We start from the raw sequence: 23,440 nt of genomic DNA, 5'->3' as shown, positions 1-23,440 counted from the left end.
TCACTGTACTGCTAGCATCGTGCATAGATTGCCATCATGAAGTAAGTATGCTGTGTAGTAGCAGTGTCTAGGAGAGCATGTTGACAGAAATCAGCATAAAAGGAGAACGAAATAATTCTGATTCTGGAATGAACTGCCCAAATTTATGTAGCATTGCACAGAAATCTGGAAACACTGGTACCATTCAGTAATATTAAACCTGGAAATAATGAAGCTAAAATAACAACCCTCCCTATTTTAATGCCAAGGGAAGCTATTTAAGCCTGTTGCAAAAGATTAAGATAGCAGGGACAGAAAGAGAGGTGCAAATAAAACTTTGGAAGTAGTGTTGACTGTAGGGATTCTGTCAGTTTAGTCTACTTCAAGCACAGCAACTGATAGCTCAGCTTGGAAGGTAACCGATCTCCTGAAAATGTGCCATTGTCATGTTATTTCCAAGACACCTTGATCACTGTGGAGGCATGTAATTGAAATTCTTATTCACTATTAAAAAAAGTGCTTAATATTAGTCTTCGCATGCAACTTCTACATTGATATCTCCATCATACAATTTACTTAGCTGGTAGCATCGCTTCAGCTTTTGCAATAGCCTCAGTGATGATCAAATTTCTCAGGAATGATTGTCCACAATCCATCAGAGCTTGTAAAACTTCTACATTTATCATAGAGCAAATAATCTGGTAAGCAGCCAAGCCTTCATTTTCCACCAAAGAATACTAAAAAGAATTCAATTCCTGGAATCTGATGCAAATGTGTTTTCCGTGAACTGCTCTGTATCCATGCACAGTTCAGAAGACGACATCAGAGAAGTTATTTAATGAGTAAAATATTGTTGTTTCTCCCCCTCCCTCCACTAGAATTCCACATATCAAGTTTTCCAAGACACATATGCTCTTTTTAATGACTTGAAATACTTTCCTAATGATTAAGTTCTGCTTAGCTCTAGTAGGCTCTTCCAGACTTTTTAGAAGCCAATATAATGTATGCAACTGACGATAGGCTATAAACATTCATTTTAGGCCACTAAAAGCAATGCTTGGAAAACTGAGTTGTCCATACCAACTTTCTTTAAAAGCTTGTGTGATAATCATTCCTAAAATTATATATTATGACTCAGTAAAGCCATTCAGCGGTGCAGTAGTGCTGTCCAGCTGTCTGTGCTGTCCAGCTACTTGAAATTGCAGTGTCTAAATTATTCAGTTGCATTTCTGCAATACTTCTGAGTCATGTGGAGTATTTTTTGCCTTGAAATTCAGTAGGCTGCTTGACATTTAAAAGGCACTTCTTCAAGATTTGTGAAGTGGAAATCAATTGCTGTATATAATGTGAAAGTAGTGCTTTCATGTTAGTAGTGATTTCTGTTTCCTATACTTTTTCATGGTTCAATAACTTCCAAATTCAAAATATGGGGTAATTTTTTAGTGTGCAGCAGAAGGCTACTGTCTGGCACTTTACATCTCAAAAGTTTCAGGAGGTAACTCTTATGTACATATACAGATGATCAGATAAAGGCCAGCTTGGCCAAAGTCAAGTAATGCTGTGACAAGGTGCCATCTCCAGTGCAGCTTCTGTGGTGAGGCAATCAGACTCAGTTTTGTAATCCCACAATTGTTCATTAACGTGTGAAGTTATCAGCTCTGCCACATGTGGAAAGTGGCATGTGCTACTGTCCCAGTAAACATCTTCCACGCTCTGTGGTGGCTGAGCTACAGTACGTACTGAGAAGTTGGGCACTGCTGCAAAATTAGGCATCTACACTATACACAGGCTGGCAGAGGTAGTGTCTTTCTAAGTTGTCTTCCCACAGCTGCTGGCAAGAACACAAATTTGTATGTTGAGAGGGAGTTTCTTTTCTACTCACCCACCACCTTATTTAATAAGTTGAGGCATTTACTATAAAATCACCTTGTTAATTGGATAGTTTTCAATTTGTTCCAAGTGTTGTGAAGGAGAGACAGTTACAACATAGAGGAGTGGAGGAGATCTCAGTATGGAGATCATTGGGCTGTGCATCACCTTCCATCCCTCCCAAAACAATTTGCCTCCTGTACATATTTGTTCCTGTAGGGATTAGGATAACCTTTCAGGACTTCACCAGACAGGGATGGCACAGTAGTTGCACATTGATTCTGTAGCCTGAGCAACCAAACTTGCCCAGCCTCCTTCACCAACTCTTCCTTTCAGTAATTCCTTTATGTATGTCAAGAATCCTGCAGATCAGTGACACCCCAGTTTCCACCTTTGGCACGAGTAGGGCATTCTGTCATCTTAGGTATCTCCTTCTTTTTTTCCTGCATGGCCAAGTTGCCAGTTCTTCTGATGTCTTGACTCTGGATCCCCGCTTTTAAACTTACTTGCAAAATTCTTCCTGTTTCCCATTAAGTTTTCCTGCTCCGTTCTCTGGGTTCTTGCCTTTTGCTCATGTTTCCAAGTTCACTTTTTCATTACTTCCTCTTTACCCCACATCTGCCGTTGCTCTGGTGCCTGCTGTTTCTGTCTTCCTGCATTGGAGTTTTTGCTTCTTCCCACAGGCTGCTCTGGAAAGCTCTTTTTTTAGTAGACCCTCAGCCATTATCTGCTCACACATAAGATTAATTTGCTGCCTTTGAGGTATGCAGGCAGTAGAAAGGAGCAGTAGTAGAATTAAAGAGTCTGGAGAGCCTGACTGTTCCCTAAGCAGGGTTTTTCTTGTGGTTTAAATTGCATGAAAATCAAAGCATTTGTGTCTATAGGTTCCTGGAACATTTTGACACTTATCAGCTGAAGCATTCCCAAATTCTCATCTTATAAAAAGAGCAACTGGGCCTGATGTTGGATTTTGCTTTACCATGCCATTCAGAAGGTAATGGCATGATAAGGAAAAAAAAAAAAAAAGATTTAAGTACTGTGGAAGTTTTGTGGAAATTTTATGAAAGTTGTATAATTCTCTTATGTGACTGATTTTTTTCCCCCCCCAGACTTGTACTGAGTACTATTCAAGTATGCAGTTTCTCAAACTCCAAAGCAGAATGGTTCATAGTCACTTACTGGTATTTCAAAGTTGTTTGTTTAAATTTGGTACTTTGTACCTCCAAAGGAAAGAACCATACATATTAAGGTTTAAAAAAAAACCCAACAAAACCCAAAATAAAAACCTGGACTTTGTGTTTTGTTTGCAATATTACTACTGTAGCTCTTTGGAATATCTTGGCATTGTGGTGTAGTTTTCCCATATTTCAGAGGACACCATGAATAAAAAGCTCTGTACAGATCATCTCATCCTCTACTTCATTATGCTACTGTGTAAATCCAGCTGACACCTCGAATCTCAAAGACAGATAGAGTAGATCTGGAAAACATTCAGAGAGGGGACAGGATTGACTCAAAGCAAGGAAAGACTTTCTTAGAAAGAAAAAAACATTTTGGGAAAGAAACAGAATGGGGGAGGCAGAACAGGAAAGAGGCCAATAAAATTGTGACTAGCATGGAGAAGATAAAAAGACATCAGTTATTTGCTATTTCTCTGAATATTGGAACTAAGGATCATCAAAGCAAACAGAAAGGGAAGAGGTTCTTTGTGCAGTTGGGTAGTTCAGCTGTGGAACTCTTTGCCAAAGGATGTTGCAAATGCTAAAAAAGTCTGTGGTTTGTGGAGAGGTTTGACGTGTTCATGGAGGATAAAACTATTTGGTGTGACTATACATACAGAAATGACTTCTGGTTCAGGAAATCCCTTAGCTAAAAAATAAACAGATTCTGAAGCTACCTTCATTTTCATAAGCTCTTTTAGGTGTGTCACTTTTGGAGACCAGGTACTGTCCTACATGGACCGTAAGTAGTGTACCCAGTACTATTTTCTTGTACTTCATCACTTCACAGGTGATTTTTGGTTGTTCTAACCACCATATATCTAGTCACCAATTTTAAAAAAAAGATATTGTATTGCAAATATTGTAATGTGGAGGCTGAAGGCAAGGAAAAAAAGGGAACAAGAATGCTACAGTTTGTATGGATTTATTATTATGCAGGAATTGATACTTCAAAAGATCTTGGTTCCCACTGACTGTCCTTTCTTGGTTGCCACATTTCAGCAGCTTGGTTGAAATTCTGTACATTATCAGCTCTCTTGAATGACAGATATATAACATCCATTGTCGAACTCATGTATTTGAGAACTTTTTGAATAGAGGCAAAAATGTGACCATGCCCCAGGAATGCAGAATGCTGATTTTAAGTAAGAGCCCAAGTTGAGGAATCTACAGATACAGCCGCTGGGAGGGTATTTCCTGTTCTAGTTCTCAAGACAGATTTGGCAAGACTCATTAGTGGGACTCTGTTAAGGAAAATGGACTCTTCCTGCAGGCCTTTAATCTCTGCAAACTCTTGAAGAACTTGATCACTCAGAAAAATTGGCCCTAGAACTCAGCATGTACTTATTATCTATTTTAATGTTCCGTTCAATTTTGTTTGAGTGAGTACTGTTACATAATGTGAAGTCTAGTAGTAATGTTGGATTTCTTTTGAAGGAAGTTTAATTTTCATTTTGATCTTTTTCATTTTGCCTGCTCTTGGCTTTATAGCATATAGAAAAAATCTTTTTTCTGTGTGCTCTTTCTTAACAACTTTGTGTAAGATATAGAGAAAATTCAGAAGAAAGCTACTGCAAAAAATTAACAGAACATAATACAGAAAGTTATACTGGGATCAAGGGAAGTATCTTTACTAACAAATTTAATACTCACATAGGTAACAAAACCAACTGTACTTATTTTTCCTCTACTAAAAGATCTGTATGTATAGGCTTTTAACTGATTAGCCATTCTTCTTAATTTAGTTTTTAATAGCAAGCTAACATAGAACAGAAACCCAAAGGAGTTCAAGAGCTGTAGAAATAAGAATTAGTGACTTTATTTCTTGTAATACTTTTCCTTACCCTGGGGGGGGGAAAAAAGAAGGCTAAATATGTCCTTTCCTCTCTTGCAACCTATTTTGAATTTAGGCCAATGTGGGTGTGGAATTTGGGTGCCAGCTCGAAGTTTTAGTTAACTGTAGACCCCATTACTAATCTGCCATGTGTAATTTGGCACAATCCTGAGCTAGGTCTGTGTATAGATTAGGAAAGCAAAGCTGGCAGAAACTTAGATCAAGAGATGGCAAAAAGCATGTGTAATTGTCTCCAGTGCTCACGATTAATTCTCAGAATGACACTGAGGAGAAAGTTGCAATGACAAGGCCAGGCAGGCCCTCACGGGGTGAACAAAGTCTCAAAATGCCTGTAAGTTTTGGGAGGCGAAGGTCATAGGAGCAATATTGGGCCACTCCAAGTCTATGTCATAAACTGTCAATAAAGAGCTCTTGTGCGGAGCAGACCTCATGTTTTCTCTGCCTATGTTTGTTTTTCACCAGCACCCCATCAATTCACAGTGCAGGGTTAATAAAAATCCACACAAGTCTCAAGGTGTTTCCTTTAAACTTCTTTGGAGGTTGTGTAGGTGGACAATAATACACAGCTGACTGAATGCTCAGACCCCTAGTGGTCTGTGCTCTTTATTGCGGTACATTTTAACCTATACTGCATATATCTGGCATGATTAAACTGTAGGGCTGCGTTTTTTAACGAAGTTTATCTGAACAAAAAATTTTGCATGTAACATAAATCCCAGGAATCTGTCACAAAAGGAAGACCTGAATCATCTTGGCCACACTGCCAGCATATCTAATCCATTTTATCACTGCTTGACAAAGACTAACCCCCAAGTCTGGTTAAAGAGAAGATGAAGCTCTTCTGTCTGATCTTCCTGTCCCTTGATTCATTTTTATTCAACTTTTTAAAAGGATATCTATGACCTTTACTCTCATTTTGTCTTCTTAAACATCTTCTGTCTGTCTTCAGATTCCACGACATTTTACAACTCTGCGTTTGGGTTGAAAATTCATATTAATAGCAAGGTTGAAAGAAGCAAAGACTAATACCTTGGAATCACAGCAGCTATTCATCAAGTTTAATTGCCATCAGGTCTACTTAAAAGATTGCTGATTTACCTACACTGCATTACACAGTAAAGGAGTATTATATGGAAAATACCAGAAAAAGACAATTATTTTAGCAGGTGCACACTGATTTGTGGTTGAGCTAATTTCTAAGCTAATGAGCTAAGTTCCCATGTTTTGTTTTGTTTGGGATTTTTTCATAACATTCTTAAAAAAAGATCAACGTTTTCCATAGCTTTTATGACGTTATAAAGGTAAAAATCCCAAGTAAAAGAAAAAAAACCAATAATTTAAAAAAATATTCTTTTACAAGTCAGTTAGTTTAACCAAGGTTTTCTGTGACCATCAGAAAATTTTGTACGTAAATGACAGAAAGCCAGATTGATGCTGTTCAAACATGGCTTTTTTGTACATCTCACTACGTTAAGATACAGATAGAATGACTGAAAATTATTTTATCAGTTGTCTGTCACCTCCACAGGGCTCCGTGATGTTTTATCTCCAATTCTAGTCATTTAAAAGGTCAGATGATTTTTTTTAAAGAAAAGACAGCTAAAGCAGAGTGTCAGGAAGTGAGATAAGGAAAACCCTTTTATGTTTGAAAATATAGCCTTATCTTAAAGTTCACTTTTCATTTAAAAATACAGGCCAGCTCTGAAACAAACAATATTTTATTACGTAAAGGAAGCAAATACAATTGGTGCATTTTTTTCAGTAGAAGAACACAAGTGTGTTGTTTTCTACAATTGTCAGTCCATCACCTATCATAACAACTGTGGGGTTTTTATATATATATATATATATATATATATATGTATATATATAAAAATTTTGTTTTTTCCATGAATGGCCTTATCTTTGTGGCAAAATGTAGTTAATGAAAGAGAACTAGACCTGAAGTTCTAGGATAGGCTTTGCCATAGATAAGCCATTTCATCACTGGATTCAGGAATTATCCCGGGGAAGAGGAAGTTTTAATAAATCAGAACTAATAAGATCATGACTGAGAAAATTATCTAGACCTCTTTATGAATAAGAGTATCCATTTCTCACAACTAATCATAACACATTTATTCTACAGGAAAGTATAACCCTTTTTTAGTCTTCTAACCTAATAGTTTAGGGTCTAATAAATAGTCAGGATCTAATAGTGTTCTATTAGACCCTGACCTTAAAAAATTGACAGTACGCCACCAACCTAAGCATTACAGTTCAGTACTGATGCTTCTGGGAATAACAGAAAAAAATGTGAGATAACATTAACGGTATGAGTAGTGAAATATCTGAATCATAGGCAGGTTATTGAACGTACTCCCAAACCTCACATCCTGATTAATCAGGAATTACCACAGCTGCACATAGTGTTGGCAAAACATAAAACCATTTGATACTTTCCTGGTTTGGAATTTATTACAAATTTGAAATGCAGACCTGGCCAACTGAAAGGTTTTCTAGATGTTTTACAAACTGTTGAACATAGGCTTAATGTAACTGAACTATTTTAAAGCAATTTAGTTAATTCAGTAATCAAATCTTATAAAATAAATTTCTGGACAGCAAAGATTTCTTCAGAATATTGACTGGCTGCAGAGTTGTTCTTAGATGTTTCTGTGTATTAGTTGCTGAAACGTCCTCTTCACCTCCTTATGCTCTTTCTTGCACAGAGGTTTTGCAAGAAAGGAATTAAAGTCTCTTTGCAGAGTGATCAGAAGTGTGACATTCAGGACGGGAAAAGATATTTCTGTTAACCTCCTGCATGAAGCATTAATTGTAATCTCCTTTAAAATTCTTGTGGAGATCTATCTAGGCTGCTTAACAGAAGTCTAACGTTAGGAGAAACAATACATGAATTAATGTAAGCCAATTAACATACAAACAGAACCTATAAAAGCATCTTGCTAGCTGAAGACTGACCAATGTGATGGCATCTCTGAGGTATTAGTGTCAGTGATTAGCTCATCATGACCTCAAGACCACACAGTACATTAGCTGCTTTTGAACATATATTCTCATCTGAAAGCAAAGTGGTTCTTGGGATTTAACTGTCTTTTTCACAGCCCTTCAGTCTTTTCTGATTTAGCCTTATAGACATTTCGTATTTCTTTCAGCATTAATGTACTGAATGACAAAACATAATGCAGTATATCTGTCAGATGAAAAGTGTCTGCAGAGTTCTTGGTCATCTGTATACGGATAATACGGTAAATAGAGGTTAATGAAAAGTAGTAGCATTGAGATCTTTGAGAAACTGTGTAGCAAAATAGAGGTTGTCCTACAATGTCTGTTTAGGACCTACTGAGAAGGTATGAACATAGCCAAAAGCACATGCAAAAGAACTGTGCAATTCCTATTTGCACATTTATATTGTTTCCAGATTATTTTCTTCTAATGACTTTTCACATCCAGCAGAAATCATTGTATTTTTACTCATTCCAATCAAGCCAATTATGGTTCCAGCTGAATTGTTTCCATTCTACAAAAATATTCTGCAAATATTTGCTAGCATATCACAATAAGTAATTCTGGCAATTAGAATATTTTTGTGTGAAATTCTCATATCCTTTTGAGAAATATCTCTTTTTGCAGACAAAATTTTCTTTATTTACAGGAAAAAAATCACAGAAACAATGCTGGACTTCTTGTAAAATTTCTTGAATGATTAACCATGAAGCAATACTGTCAGATGTTACCAACACAGAATCATAAATAACTAATAATTGGAGAGAATTATTTTGAGTCATTCCATTGACTTGAAAAGAATTTTCTATTAACCTTGACAGCAAATTCCATCACCTCTTTTTGTTTCCTCTGGGTGGATATTTTTAGATGAAGAAATAAGCCATACCTATTTAATGAATTATCCATTACAAATTATTCCCTCAATTCCAGTCATCAGGTCAAACCTTTATTAATGTCTGGGAAAAATCACTCACAATCTGTCAAGTACTCTAAAATGTTTACCACATGAAACAGGAAGGATTATATTTGTTTTGTTGTGGAAAAACAAAGGGAAATATTTCTGCAGGAAACAAGATCCAATCTTCCAAACTGCCCAAGTGAAAGTTATGGTCTACCAAAAACTTAGCTGTTTCTCTGCTTAGGTTAGTTTTTTACAGCAGAAAAGTAAGGCATTTTATTGAGCTCCCCCAAATTACAAAATTAGCGTTCTCACAGAAGAACGAAAAAGTCACTTTTGAACCACTAGTATTGGTAGCAATGTCCTATTTCTCCTATTGAAATATATGGGCAAGTTAAAGCCTTATTTCTATAAAGAGTTCCTGCTTTTTGCATTAGATATACTTTGTAAAATACATAGCTCAAAGCTTCCTTTTTTATTCAAAATAATGGGAGATTTTCCACCTAGTTTAAATTAAATGCAATATGATCCACAAGGTTTTAAACTAGGGACTAGGCAAATGATTTGGCTAAAATAAAACTGACCTGAAGCTTTATGCAAGACTGAAACAAAACTGTAGCTTGCAAAAATCTGATTTAAAATAATCTGCAAATTTAATATGTCAGTCAGGAGAAAAAAAAAAATCATTTTTGTCATACTTACAACAAAGCTTGCAAGAGAGTCTATTCTATAAGGCCCACAATTTTATTTTGAGGGGCTTGAGTTGGTTCAGATAAGTATTCAGACTTTTAGATGCTTATTTAATCGAACCTCTAAACCTTTTGAGGTTTGCCCATCTCCAATTTAAAAATCCTCTCTGGAGGAAAATTATCCAGCTGTAAGCTCTACAAAAGCACACCTGGCAAAACAACATCTGCCTGACAATGGCTTAGTGAGCCTTGGTAAAGGCTGACATATGTGCACATACAATTGGACCTTATAGCAACAAAGCGTTTTACATATTAGTGTACACTAGGGAGTCCTGACTCCTGACAGAAAAATATGATGGCTTTTACACTTTAAATTACAGTGAAGCTGTATCCACAGATGGTGCAGGTACAACATGTGCTCTTATACAGATGGCAGGTAAAGGAGGTCATTTCCATAACTGCCTCCTGATTTCCAGCGTTTGCTTCGATGCAGTTGTTGCAATTTGAGATCAGCATTTTTGGTGGGAGTTAGTTCCAGCTGCTGATACAGCGCTGACTGGAAGCCTGTAAGCTCTGGTACTGATGCAGAGGCTTCTGTTGACACTTCCAGATGATGAAATATCATTCCCTCTCCTCTATTATGGCATCTCTTTCAGAAGGTATGGGGCACAGTTTGTTGTGGTTCAGTCAGTTAGGAGAGACAGACACTGAGTAAGTTAACAGAGTTGCTTTGATATTAGTCAGCTGGAGAGCTCACAGAGTCATTACTATGTGCCAAATGGCCACGCTTTGAAGATAGAGAAAGTAAATCTTACATGGTCAGGTTCTTAAAAACTAACAAAAGAGCTTTAATTCTGAGGGAAAAAGGACTGATACATAGCCTGTTTTCTTACACTGACCTTTGTTTTAAGATTATAACAAAAATTCCAGGAAATATTCATACTTGGCCAAATTCTGAGAGCAGGACATGGTCCAGCTGACCACCAGCATCCAAGTGACAGCAGGATAGAAGGAAATCTATGTCCATGCGACAGAGCAGCAGCGCTGCACTGCCTGCTTCAGAGCTGCAGGAGCCCTCTGACTAAGGCAGGCTTTCTTTTTTTTCCAAGCAGTGTATTCATCTGGATACCCAGCCTCACTTTTAGTCCTTCTCTTTCTCTACCTGCATGAGAACTTTTTGCTTGTGGGATGAAGGGAGAGTTGTGCATCACAGAGCTTTGCTTAGTCTTAGAGTACCAGTACTGCTTTTAGAAGGGCAGGCCTGAACTTTTATTAACGTGGCTTCAGAGGCCTGCTAGGGATAAAAGCTGTTTGTGAGAGTTACTGAAATCCTCTGCCTACTTCTAATAGGCCTAATCTAAGCTCAGAGTGTCCTCATCCATTTTTAAAGCAACCCTTTTTCTCCTCTTATTTTGGCATCTGCAGCTCATGGAAATGTTCCTTCATTTCCAGACAACAAGGAGCAGTTGTGCCATAGCGTAAGATTAACAGGGAATTAAAAGTTTTGTGATGGTTCCAAAAGCAAAATTGTCTAGCCTAGTGATAAGGAAAAATGAGTCAGAAATGTAAGTTTGCAGAGTTTGCAGCAGGAGGGACAGCAGGTCCTGCTGGGAGGACATAATGAAAATCATTCCCCTGTTTCCAAGCTGGTCTTTTTTATGTTGTGTTTAACCTCTTTTACTCGGGGCACGAAACTGTTCATGTCCAAAGCCTGCACTGCACAGTATGCAAAATCTGAGCTGCCTCTTCCAAACCATTTCCTATGAAACCTCGTGTTGTGTCACCTTGCTGCCTCTCACCTCACTTCTATACTCCAGACTTTTCCAAAAGCATAGGGCAGTTGGTGGGACATGTGATGAGGTGTGACCAGGTGTGACTCAAGTCAGGCTGTTGGACAACACTGTCAGTAGAGATGAGGGTCATCAAGGGGTACAGCTGTCTTCTTAACAAAGGTACTGCTCCTAACACTGTACATTACACTCTCTACCCTCTTTTCTAGATTCACTGCTACATTTTTTTAGATGTTGAAAATTCTGAAATCAGATTTCTTTTGCTGGAAATTGGTATAAGTATTGAATAGATGCAGGCTAGGCTCTGCATCTGGAATCAAATAGCCTCTTGGGGTCTGACCTTAAAGACCAAGGCCAAATCTTTTAATGAGAACTTAGGCAGTGTCTTATAGCAGCACAACTGACTTGTTGGGAGGTTTGTATAACACCTACGAAACAGAATTTCCATCAGGTTATGGCGTTTACACACTTCAGCAGTGTACTTTTTATTCCATTTAACTGTATTTCATTTAACTCTTTCTCTGCTGACCAATGTTCTGTTTCCTTTCTTTTTCTTTTTTTTTGACTGGGTAAAATATTTTTATTTCAGTAGTAGAAAAAAAGTTTTGTAAATCATTAGATTTTTATAAAGATTGGAAATAACTGAATATCTTCAGATTAATATCCCAGTGTCAAAGACTGAGAGTAAATTTGACACAAGCATAGGGGAAGGACCTAGCCAAAAGTAAAGCTTCTCTGTTTCAGCAGAAAACTCCAAATCTGACTGAATAGCCAGATGAAATATTGGTCCATTCTTTCAAGAACAATGAAGATTTAAATGACTGTCAACAAAACTTCCAAGGAAGGCTAATAATTGTTAAATCATCACATTAAGGCAGATAATGGAAAGGACACCAGTGAAAGTCAGAGGAAAAGTAAGGCTAATGAACTGAGATTGATCGTGTAATTCACAGGCTTTATCCTTACTTTGTTCAGTCCAAAGAAAGGAAAAGTAAAGGATGGGAACTTCAGGTATGGACTAGAAACTCTGAGTTTCTGTACCCTGGCAGTGCAGGACAGGAGAGCTTAAGCAGGCCAAAGTGCATCCAGAAGTTGGATAGAATCATTACTGAACATACTGTGAAAAGTTACTGGAGACCTCAGTAACAGGCAGTTGCCCGGCAGGAAATACCTCATCACTTTGGGCTAGTGAGCTAATTATAGGAAGCACGGCATGGTTACAAACGTAGGTGGAAAGAGCTATCAGTTCACCTTCCATGTCTATACTTGTACCAGAGTCCTCAGCTGAACAAGACTCAAAGATGTGTCTTCTAACACTGATAGCACTGATACCGCTGAGACTACAAATGTTTGCTCTCACCAGTTAGTGAAGACCAGGCAGCTATTAGCACATGGGCTGCAATACTGTTGGCTTTGGTGGTCTCAATACTTCTTTGTTGAAAGGGATCAAAAGAATTTGAAAAGAACTGAGAAGCTGCTGGGTTTTTTCCAAGCTTGGATGAAGCCAGATGACTGTATGCTGTGATTACTCTATTCATGAGACTGGAGAATGAGAAATCTAAATTGATTGGACAGGACTATGGCAATTAAGCATACAGGAATGTATTTGTTATGCTCAACTATGCATTTAAATTTAAATATCGAACATCAGTACAACATTTTAAAGAATGGGTACTAGTAAATCTAGTCTCCAGAATGTTTTAATTAAAGTTATTTTAAATAGTACTTACAAAGTTTATATTTTAAAATGTTTCCTGTGTGTTGACTGCAAGATGTTTTTCAGAGATTTCTTTATGGTAATGTTGAGGTCTAATCCTGTATTTTACTTTTTGAAATACTGTAAAACAACAGAACCTCAGGCTCTGTTTCAGCAAGGAGTGAAGGTGAGGTGCAGAAAGAAAGGGCTATAATAGCTGTGCGTAATATTGCCTCATCACCCCTCCACCATTTCAGTCATACCACAGATATTTCTGGAAGCTGTCGCAGCATCTGTGGAACCATATTCCAGCTGTTCTCAGACTTTCCCATTCCTGGAAACCTGCCCCTCCCTCAGCTCCAACCACAAATGTCCACACAGTAGAAATCCAGTCTTCCTCCAAGAGATCAGTCCCAGACTAACCAAAGATTACACCAGAATGTCCCTGTTATTTTTTCACCCCCATCTAAGGACCTTTGGAATTAAAGTCAGGCATGAAGTCATTAGCTCGAAGTAAGACACCAACACCTTTGTGAACTAGCCCTGACAGAATTGTGTGCTAAGGTCTTTCCCAAAGTTACTAATGTCTTCAGCACAGGTATGCCCGAGCTACAAATCAAAAGGATGTCAAAACATGCAATAAAACACATTTTAATTAGTCACAGAAAACCCAAAAGAATTGAAGGAATATGTTTCCTGGTCTGTCTAAAATTTAGGCAACTTGCTTGATGACAGTCAGCAGTCCTGTCACTTTCAGATGTCACTAGCCATCACCTGCTTCTGCATTACTTCAGATTTGAAGTCCCATCTGCTCTTCCTGTGCTTTTTCTTCTTTGGTTTAAAAAACCTTCCCACCATGGTGTCTAAATACTTGGGAAAGCATTCTCAAAATGTACAAAACTTATGCAGGATACCCCAGATTTTCTTTAAAAAGAAAGAAAAAGAAAAAGGAATAAACCTTCAAAGTCCTGTTGAAAATTTGTATATCTGCATGTACAGAACTCCACTGGATTCTTATTTCCAATAACTGTTAGTAATCTTATATCCTACTTCAGTTTTACAACACTTCACACTAAGCTTAACTTTATGTGGCTCATGAGAACACATACTATATAGTTTAAATATGTACATGTAGTATGCTTGTGTGTGCACCCCTAATTTTTTTCAAAAAAAATGAAACTGCTGAAACCAAACTGAATTCACAGAAGTAAGTTACTCTAGTCTAGTCTAGTATTTTTTTTTTTGCTGAAGAAATCTGGATTTGCTGCAGGATTTTTTGCAGATTTGCTACAAGAGCACTGGATTTAACTAATAGATGCAAAATAGCAAAAAGGAAATGTGGGATACTGGAAACATTAACGTGCATTGGTTACACACGAGATTTTAGGCTTAAGCAACAGGTAGCAGTTTAGCCTGTACATCTCATTTCTGGACCATATCTTTCAAGACAACTTCTAAACTTTCTTGTGTTCTAAACTTTTCTTATGGTGCAAGTTGGTTTGATTCTTGTTCGTGTAAGTTGCTTTTCTGATCTTGTTCAAAACGATGACTGTTCTCTATCTAAAATGAAAATCTTTCAAAATCAGTTAAGATACTCATTAAATGCTACTGAGATGAAATATAGGGATAGTCACAAGAGTTTAAAGCAAATTATTATAATACTTATCATCATTATGTAAGGATAAAAACTATGTAGCCCTAATTATACAAGGTACAGGGGATCAATCAATTTCTCCATTATCATGATACTAAAAAGCATACTAAATGCAGCATATTAGGATGTGTCATTCTCATCCCTAAAGCAAAGACAAAAGCAGAACCAAAACGTGACATTGATAAGGGGATTATTTTGCTATGCAATTAACAATGTTACTCCTTTTCACAAGAAGATGTAGCCACGAGTTCACAAAGATTATTTTTTTTTTCCTTAAGGGATTTTTTGGCTATGTAGAACATCTTGCGTAGTCAGGGCTAAAATAACAAGATTTTAGGGTGAGTTGCAACTATCTGGTTGCAGATCTTTAGTTTACCTCTGAATAATAACATAGATAAAAACGCCCTTTTTTTCTAGATATCCTATTCTATAGCAGTCTTTCTACACCAAATTTATTTCCTCTTTTTCCAGAACATCAGTACTGACTTTTAAGAGGAAAGTATTACAAAACTAGCTGGTCTAAAGGAGAGAAATCCAGCATGGCAAGCTGCTTACAATATAACCAGTAGCCTTGTGTAGAAAGAGGGTAGATTGTATATAGATAAGGAATAATGTTACTGGAAGGATTACTAAAATTATTATGATATTCAGAGATTTCATTTTGCTACTTTTTTGGCCAAAATTAATCTTTGTCCAAAGAGCTTGACAAATGATAGTGGGGCAAGTGACAGACAAACAGATAGAGATGATATGTGAGTGATTATGGTTGTTTGCAGAAAAAATGTTTGTGCTTTGATTTAAGTTTTATTTGCTGTGGCAGTGTTTTTCTTCATTTCCATGACAATAGCAAAGAAAATAGTAACTAAAAAACTTGCTTTAAAACCTTTGCATTATTTTTTCTTGGCTTGTACTAAATAGGCTATGTCAGAGAGTAGTGGTTATTTTCCATGTGGATAATCCAGAATTAGAAAAAGTGTGGGAATACTGACCTATTGTTCATTCATTTCAAAGAAATGAACTCTTCTGTATAATTCCTGATTTATTTTCATGTCTCAACTGTTTGCATGCAACAGTTAAAATGAAATGAGTACAAGGTGGGTGGGAGAAAATGCATTTGACAGTGTCTCAATAATACGTATTTAGAGAAGGATGAACACAACTCTAGTTTGAATGGGTGTGGGGGAGGCTGTATGTTCATGACTGAGTCATGCAAAAGGGTGAGCTGAATCAAACAGCGCTAACAGGGAAACAACTCTCTTAATAGGTCTGGGAAACCAGTGCCTAATTTATATCAAAATAAATGGAAGTGGAATATACGACTTGCAGAGGGTGATAGTGAGCTGTGTTAAGATCTCGCCCTGCATACCCTCCTCAACTTTCTTTCTTGCCTTTATCCCAGGATTTGGTAGCGCGTAGCCCAGGCCATGTGTTACAGTAAAGTCTATAGGCTTTGGAGTAAGAGAACATCTTGATTTGTCTCCCAGGTTAGCCCTTATAAAAGACAGCTCCTGTGAAGTCATAAAATCCTTGGGATGTGGGCCTTTAAAATGATTGCCAAAATTATGGTTGGGTCAGTCAAAATAAAGAATCTACTCTAAGCTCGTTCTTGGGGATTGGGGAAAACAGCCACCCTGATAATGGTATTAGGTGGACTCTTGAAAGAAGATGAGATAGAATGCAGAATCATGTATTGCTTTCGTCCGCAAGCAGCCTTTGATGCATATTTTTCCTAAATCCAGCCCTTAGGTAACAGAAAATGGTAGAATGTATTTAATTTTGGAAGCATTCCATATTTACTTGCAATAACTGCCCTGGGAGACTCATTAATGCTTTAAAGCTTCCCATTAAATGGAAACCTCACAGTATTTTCTTTTTAATAAAATAAACTGAAAGGTGAAAATATTTTCTGTTTGTTTTTTAATTATGAATGCCTGTCTCAAAAAATTACTCTTAATTTGTTGGATTATTTTAGTTTTATGTTCTTTCACAGGCATGTAAATGAATAATGAAAAAAGTGTAATAAAAGCAAACGATAATTATTCATATTGACCTGAGGCATTTAATGAAATATAAGAGAGTCTAAAGAAACAGATTTCCTATAGCACAACTTTCTTAAGTATACTAAGGTAATTAGCTTTAAGAGGAGATAATTTCAGTTCTCTGAGGTTGCTGTTTTAAGTCTTTCTGGGAAATTTGGATTTTCCATTGATAGTAGTTTTAACATGTCACACTGGAGCCAGAGTGAATTAAAGTGAAGAGCTACACAGTCTAAACAAACAGTCTTTCCCATTATCAGAAGCCTGACAACATAACAGCATAAACTATCGTCACATGCCCACAAGTAATGCAGGAACAATTAAAAAAATAAGAAGAAAACCTCACTGCAATCCATAAACAATATCTGATGGCTTTTATTGAGCTAACATTTTAAGCTGTCTTATTTTTCAATTTGACATGTTGCTTTCCTACCGGTCTTAAGAAAATAAACAAGAAATATTCCCTCTGTTCTGCAATCTTCTATTCTTTCTTCTGATTAAATGGTGACATAACATTCTCTAGCAATTCCTCATGAAAATAACCGACTAAATCATCAAAAACATCAATGTGTAACAGAAAAACTTCAGTTCTTATTCCATTTTGAAGGATAGTTAGGATATATACAATATATTTGTTTGTGGGTAGGGATCTTTTAGTAACTTATTTTACATATTGAAAACATTTACTTTAATCTATGATTTACATGTCCATATTACTTTTTGTACAGACTTGTGTTCTCCTTGTCCTTACTAATTTTTACACAAAGACACGTCATCCATTCTCTGGTATTTTTCCCTACTGTTTTGGATGTGCCCTGTATTAATTGACATATTAATTCTCTTTTCTCGTTCTGAGAGCGGGTACTCCAACAATTTTGCTCATCTGTGCTTCCTCTGCACATCTCCTCTACAACCATCGTTTTGTTTCCTCTCGTGCTGCTTTCTAACTAAATAAGAACTTAAAGGTCCAATTACTGCATGATCTGAGGATCTCCCACTCTTTGGCATGGTTATTCTCGTCACAGGATGTCCTCATTATGTGTAATTGTAGATAGAGAATTCAAGCACAAAGAGATTAAGGACTCTGACTCATGTTCAACAAAAAAAGATTTGACACTGTTTCAGGCATTGTCACACCCCTGCGCCCTGCAGGTGTGTGCTGCAACCCTTCTGTGAGATGCTCATGCTCCTCTAGGAAGCTTACATTTGACCTCTTTTAGTTCAATGGTAACTTCAGATGATATCTGGAAGGTGGACTGGAAAGCTTAGGCACAGACATGTGTGGCAGCACATCCCAGCTCACAGCCCTGCTCCCTCTTTGGCTGCATGGGCGCTGCAGACTTGGTGGCAGTGATTTGGCCATCACGCCATGATAAGCAAGAGGACGAGGCCATCTGAGCAAAAGGTGTTGAAGAGCCAGAGGATGACACATGTGTTTCACAGTGTCCAAACAAATGCTACAGCTACTGAACTGTAGCCTCTGTCCCTGATATCTGTGAGAGTAGATGCCATGCTTTATTCCTCCCACTCCGCTTTGGTTAAGCCTCCAGCAATGCCTTCACCTCAACAACAGTTACAACAGGAATGGGAAAAAGCCCTTTCACCTTCTGTTTTTCAAGTAGATGTTACTGCAGATCTTTGCTTGTTTAAGATGTTTTCTTTCCTTGCACCTCTGACCAAGTGTAAGTTAAACGGTAAAGTTGATGGCAATGCCTCTTGTTCATCGTCCTGTTCTTTGTACCTACAGACAAGAGGCACTTGATAAAGACAGTGCCTTGAGGAGTCCCTAACTGGATGGTAAGCAGGAGAGTTTTTTCCCTACCTGAGTAGTGTTTAAAGATGACTCTGTAGCACACAGAGTAAGCGTATGCTTCTCAACACGAAGTCATCGAGCTTGACGCTGCAGATAAGAAAGGATATTAGATCTCTTCACATATCACCTTGTCCTCTCCCAGCTTCAGTGTTAAGATACATTGTTTTCATAGATGTTGTTTGTTGATCACATATGCGTGGTCAACTACAGCTCTGGAAAGTGTCTTAAGAATTTAGACCAAAGGTTGCAGAAACATCACTAGGAACTATGTAGAGAAAGAGAAATCACGGTATATGAATTTCTAGTTCAGGATGTGGATATGGTTCTCAAAACTGGCTGGCCTGGTACAGAGCCTAAAAGCATTGGTTCCTAGGGTTTTTCAAAGTACCAGCACCAGAGAGGCAGAATTTAGTCTTCCATTAATCTATTTTTAATCATTGTTTTTCACTTACAAATGTTAAGGATATGTTTCAGTGTTTTTCTGATTTGGATTCCTTCTTTTATTTTTCACATTACATCAGTCAACCACCTACACCTGCAAGAAATTATTGTTTACATCTTCTAATGAAAAATAGCATTTAGAAAGGATAAATCAGAGACGAAAACTCTTTTATAACGCCTATTAAACAGTAAGCTCTTCAGTAGTTTCATATTGTTTTCCCTCTCTATAAAAAACATTGTAAGCAACATTAAGCTAGAAGTTAGTTGTATATTGTTATGGTTCCATACCAATCATGGCAACCATTTTTAAAAGAGGCAACTAAAATATTAAAAGCCTAAGTGAATTAGGCACCTACATCCCATTTTAGAATGACCTGAGTATTAGAGCAAACATTTTACCCGGACTCCTAAAATCAAGACCAGATGCCTTTCTAAATACTATGCTGTAATTCAACCATATTTTTATTGGATACTGTACAGGAATCACAGGGTGAAATTCCATGGTTTCTGTTATGTAAGAAGTCAGACTACATGATGGTACGATCCCTTATGTCACTAAAATCACAGACTAACTGAAGATGTCATTCCATCCTATTTGCTCAAATTTCACTTCCTTGGTTCTTGTGGTGTCATAATCCCATGCAATCTCTAGCCACTGAAGTAGGTTCTAGGGAAAACTTTGTAAGCAAGATCTGGATTTTTATTGTAACAAACAGGAAAAAACCCAAAACCTTGGAAAAGTCTTCCTGTGGCATTTCCACCATGCTTTTTATGCTTATTTCACTTCAGGAACATGCTGAAGAGACTACCTATCTCTGGTTTTGCATTCACTTTAATGTTGTTATCACCAGGCAATAAACTAAGGAATTTATGCTGGGTTCATACCTTAAGCATCAGCTTTATCAGCAAAATAAAAATACAGATAAAAAGAAATAGAATCTATTTCTGAAATAGGACTTCCCGTGAATTTGCAAATTATAATGCCTACTGAAAAACAGAGGCTTTCCTCATATCCTCAAGTACACTTCTCATGGGATTCACAAATTTTCTCTCGAGATTTGAAAATCTTTTCTCCTTTTCATTGGTCAGCATTCTAAAAGCATATTATTTAAAAGAGTCCAAGTGGTGCTAAAACTCTTAAAGAACTCTAATGCCATTAAAACCTCTGCGTGTTTAAATCACATTCAACTACAAAATGAGTTTTAAACAGCTTTTCAAAAAAGAAAAGGCAGGATCATTTGAATGGAAGAAAATTGGAGATAGGTCCTGTCTAACGTAATGCTTAAGAACCAGAAAAACCCCACCACCCTACCAAAAAACAACCCATAGCAATCAGCGTCAGTGGCAAATGGAACAAAAAAATAGGTATACTTTGACCTCACGATTGTTTTCCTTTGGGTCTGTGAAGTCATTAGAAAACTCTAGTACCCTCTGCTGGCCAAGCAATAAATCTGTAGCCCCGGAGCAGTGCTGACATTCCCACGGATGCTGACATCCGTGCGAGTGAGCAGCTTGGAAGCAAGAGCCGCGTTGATTTGCATCCTGTTAAAAGAGCAAAAAAACCCCCACAAAACAACATATAAGAAAATGCTAGTCAGGAAAAAGTTTCAGGCTACTAGGAGAGTACTATAAAGATCATCACCACCTAATATATTTAATGCTATAGCTTTTAAAGGATTTTTTAAATATTAAGCCTCTACCTAAGGATGTTAGCTTTTCACAGTATATTGTAACAATGCTATAAACTGACAGCAAGTGTGCTCGTGCCATTCCTCTTATCGTTCAGATTGAGACTCACCGCTGCTAAACAGAGGGAGTGTGGCATGTTTAGTACACTGCTTTAACATTAGAAAAATGCATATATGTATTTCTTTGAAGTGGAGCACTACCTTCTGTTGCAGAGGTACATGAGCTCACTTTTAAGCAGAAATCAGTGAAGTTAGAACTTTGTTTTATCCATTTAAAATAATGTATATTTGGTGCCTTACAGTTCACAAGGTTAAAGAGGTAAATGGTTTCATGTATACCGTAGGCCTCTGCTAAAAAGACGACAATAATGATGAGCCAGCCACTTTTGTAGAGGTGGAAAGTAACTAGTTAGAATAGTTAATCTTTTGAGACACGTCCCTGGCATTAAGTGGATTCTTTTCATTCAGCTGAAGGCGCAACAGCTGGATTCTGTCATCCCTGACTGGGGCGGTCTTGTTAGTGTAGGATGACCTCTGGAGCACTAACACAGATAATACTGGCACCTCTCTTCGCTCTAATCAACTACCAGTCTGAGCAATTCTACAGGAGATGGGGGCATTAAGGCCATATTATTCTAAACAAAATTCAGTGATGGTAGCAGAGTATTGTGACAGCAAAAGACAGATTCTACCTTTCCCACCAAAGGTTTTCAATGCTAAATTTGGGGAATGGTCTGTAAAAACAACACAGCTCCATATTTTCTCCCTTTTCTTGAAGTCATGTTTTGCAAAACTAGACTGTTTGTGTCAAGTATGTCTAGGCTAAAACTCTCACAGTTTTACTGCCATATATAAAACTGTTCATTGCAACCACACGTAGTTAATGTGCTCTCTCTTCATCTCTTTCCACATAGATTAAAGCTGGCAGGAAAACAAAGATTTCTGGACATTTAGCTGGAATGTGAAAGACTCAGGTTCAAGTTACTGTACTGTCCTGTCCTGTTCTGGAGCAGGGCGTTGAACAAGGGTCTCCTAGATCTGAACTGACTACTCTCGTGGCTGGACCAGGTGCTGTTTTGGGGATGGAGCTCTTGTATTTTGGCCATTTTCAAAGAAGCTTCATGGAAGACTGTCCACTTCTCATGATGTACATCAGCTTTCACTGAAAATATTTCCTGTTGTAAAGTTTTCGGTCATGGCTAATATAGCTAGCTATAGATGAAAAAAACCGGCAACAAAGCTTTCAGTAGTTACGAAACAGCAAAATAAAGGCAGCTAACCTAATCAAAAGGGATCCATATGCCACACAGGCCTTTGGTGTGTCTCTGCTTCACATTACACTGCAGAGCACAGGCATGCCATTGATAAGAATGCACTGGTGCACAACATACAAAGTATATGTTAATTTTATAGGTAGCAGCAATTCTGTTTATCCTTATCATTTATGTATGATTTATTAGAGAATAACCAATATCCACACTGTCAACTAATTTGGGCTTGCAATTATAAAATGTGCTTAGCTTGAGTTTTCTGGTGTGCTTGGCCTTTTATAGCAGTTACAAATGCTCTCTGAATCCTTAGGATACCGGAGTGTTGCTACAGTGCCTTGTGCCTGGAGGACATAGAGACGTTGGCTTTGGTTGTGTTTGAGAGTGGCTTCAGTTGTGTTTGAGAGCATTCACCTCTGAAATTCAGATCCTATTGTTGAAAGCACAACAGAAATAAATGTCTGCATCTGAGATAAGAGTGTTTACATTTACTTTACTGTCAGTGGAGAGAAATAGGGTGTCATTTATCCTCCAAAATAAATATTAGTTAGTTGAGAAATCCTGCCTTTGATTTTTCCTATCAAATGAGAAAAGCACAATGATCAGCTGTGAAAAATTTGGGGTGCTTACTTGCCCACAGTCCTTCATGTCAAAGATGGGGATAAAACCCAATTCTCCAGGGTAGCTTTGCTTGATTGGAGCAAGCATTGTGTTCCACTCTCTGTTGACAATTTTAATATGATAACACCAGCTTTATTTGCTATACAGCTGCAGTTCTCTGTTGGGAGGCAAATACATTGCTCAGTGTGTGAGGCAGGAGTACAGAGTGTCCATGCAATTGAGGACTATGCCATAATGAACACAGTCATGGAGGTCAGATGCAGTGTCTCTTTCATGTGGGGGGAATTTTGTAGGAGAAATGGGAATGTTGTGTAATTTCTTAAGCTTTTGAAAGAGCACATAAATTGAAAGCCTGATCCTTAAGAAATTCTTCAACACTACTGGACTCCTTTAGTAACGTAACATAGTCCTTTATCCCTCAAACTAATGATAGCAGATGGAGGGTATGTGTCATCCTGTTTGTGAATCACTAAAGCAGGCTTCTTGAAGCTTTAGTTTTCATAGATTTTGGTAGAAAGTAAAAGAATTTTGAGGTTCATTAACCCACCTGGTTTTACAGTGAAACTTTTTTTGGGGGAGTGGGAGGGGAGTAAAGAGAGGAAGAGAGTGTGATTCTGACACAACTTTCAGCAAGTAAAAGGATACAAATGTTAACAAAAACTGTGAGTTTTTTATTTCAGTTAAAAAAAAAGGAAGAAAATCTCATCATCGTGGAAATGACCACTAACTTGTTGCTTTGAACACTTACTGGGCCCTCAGTTTCAGTCCCTTATCTGCCTGATATATACCAGGGCTGTAATCTTGATCTCCCATATCCCATATGAGTTTCCCTGCTACAAAGAAATTCTTGTTCTTCCTGTAAGTTCCTTCCAAAAAAACATTTAAAGTGCAAATGCAAATAAGATAAACTTCAAACC

Source organism: Gymnogyps californianus, chromosome 4 (assembly GCF_018139145.2).
Source record: "Gymnogyps californianus isolate 813 chromosome 4, ASM1813914v2, whole genome shotgun sequence".
Classification (NCBI taxonomy): Eukaryota; Metazoa; Chordata; class Aves; order Accipitriformes; family Cathartidae; genus Gymnogyps; species Gymnogyps californianus.
The sequence above is the reverse complement of the archived record's forward strand: the minus strand, read 5'-3'. Positions refer to the sequence as shown.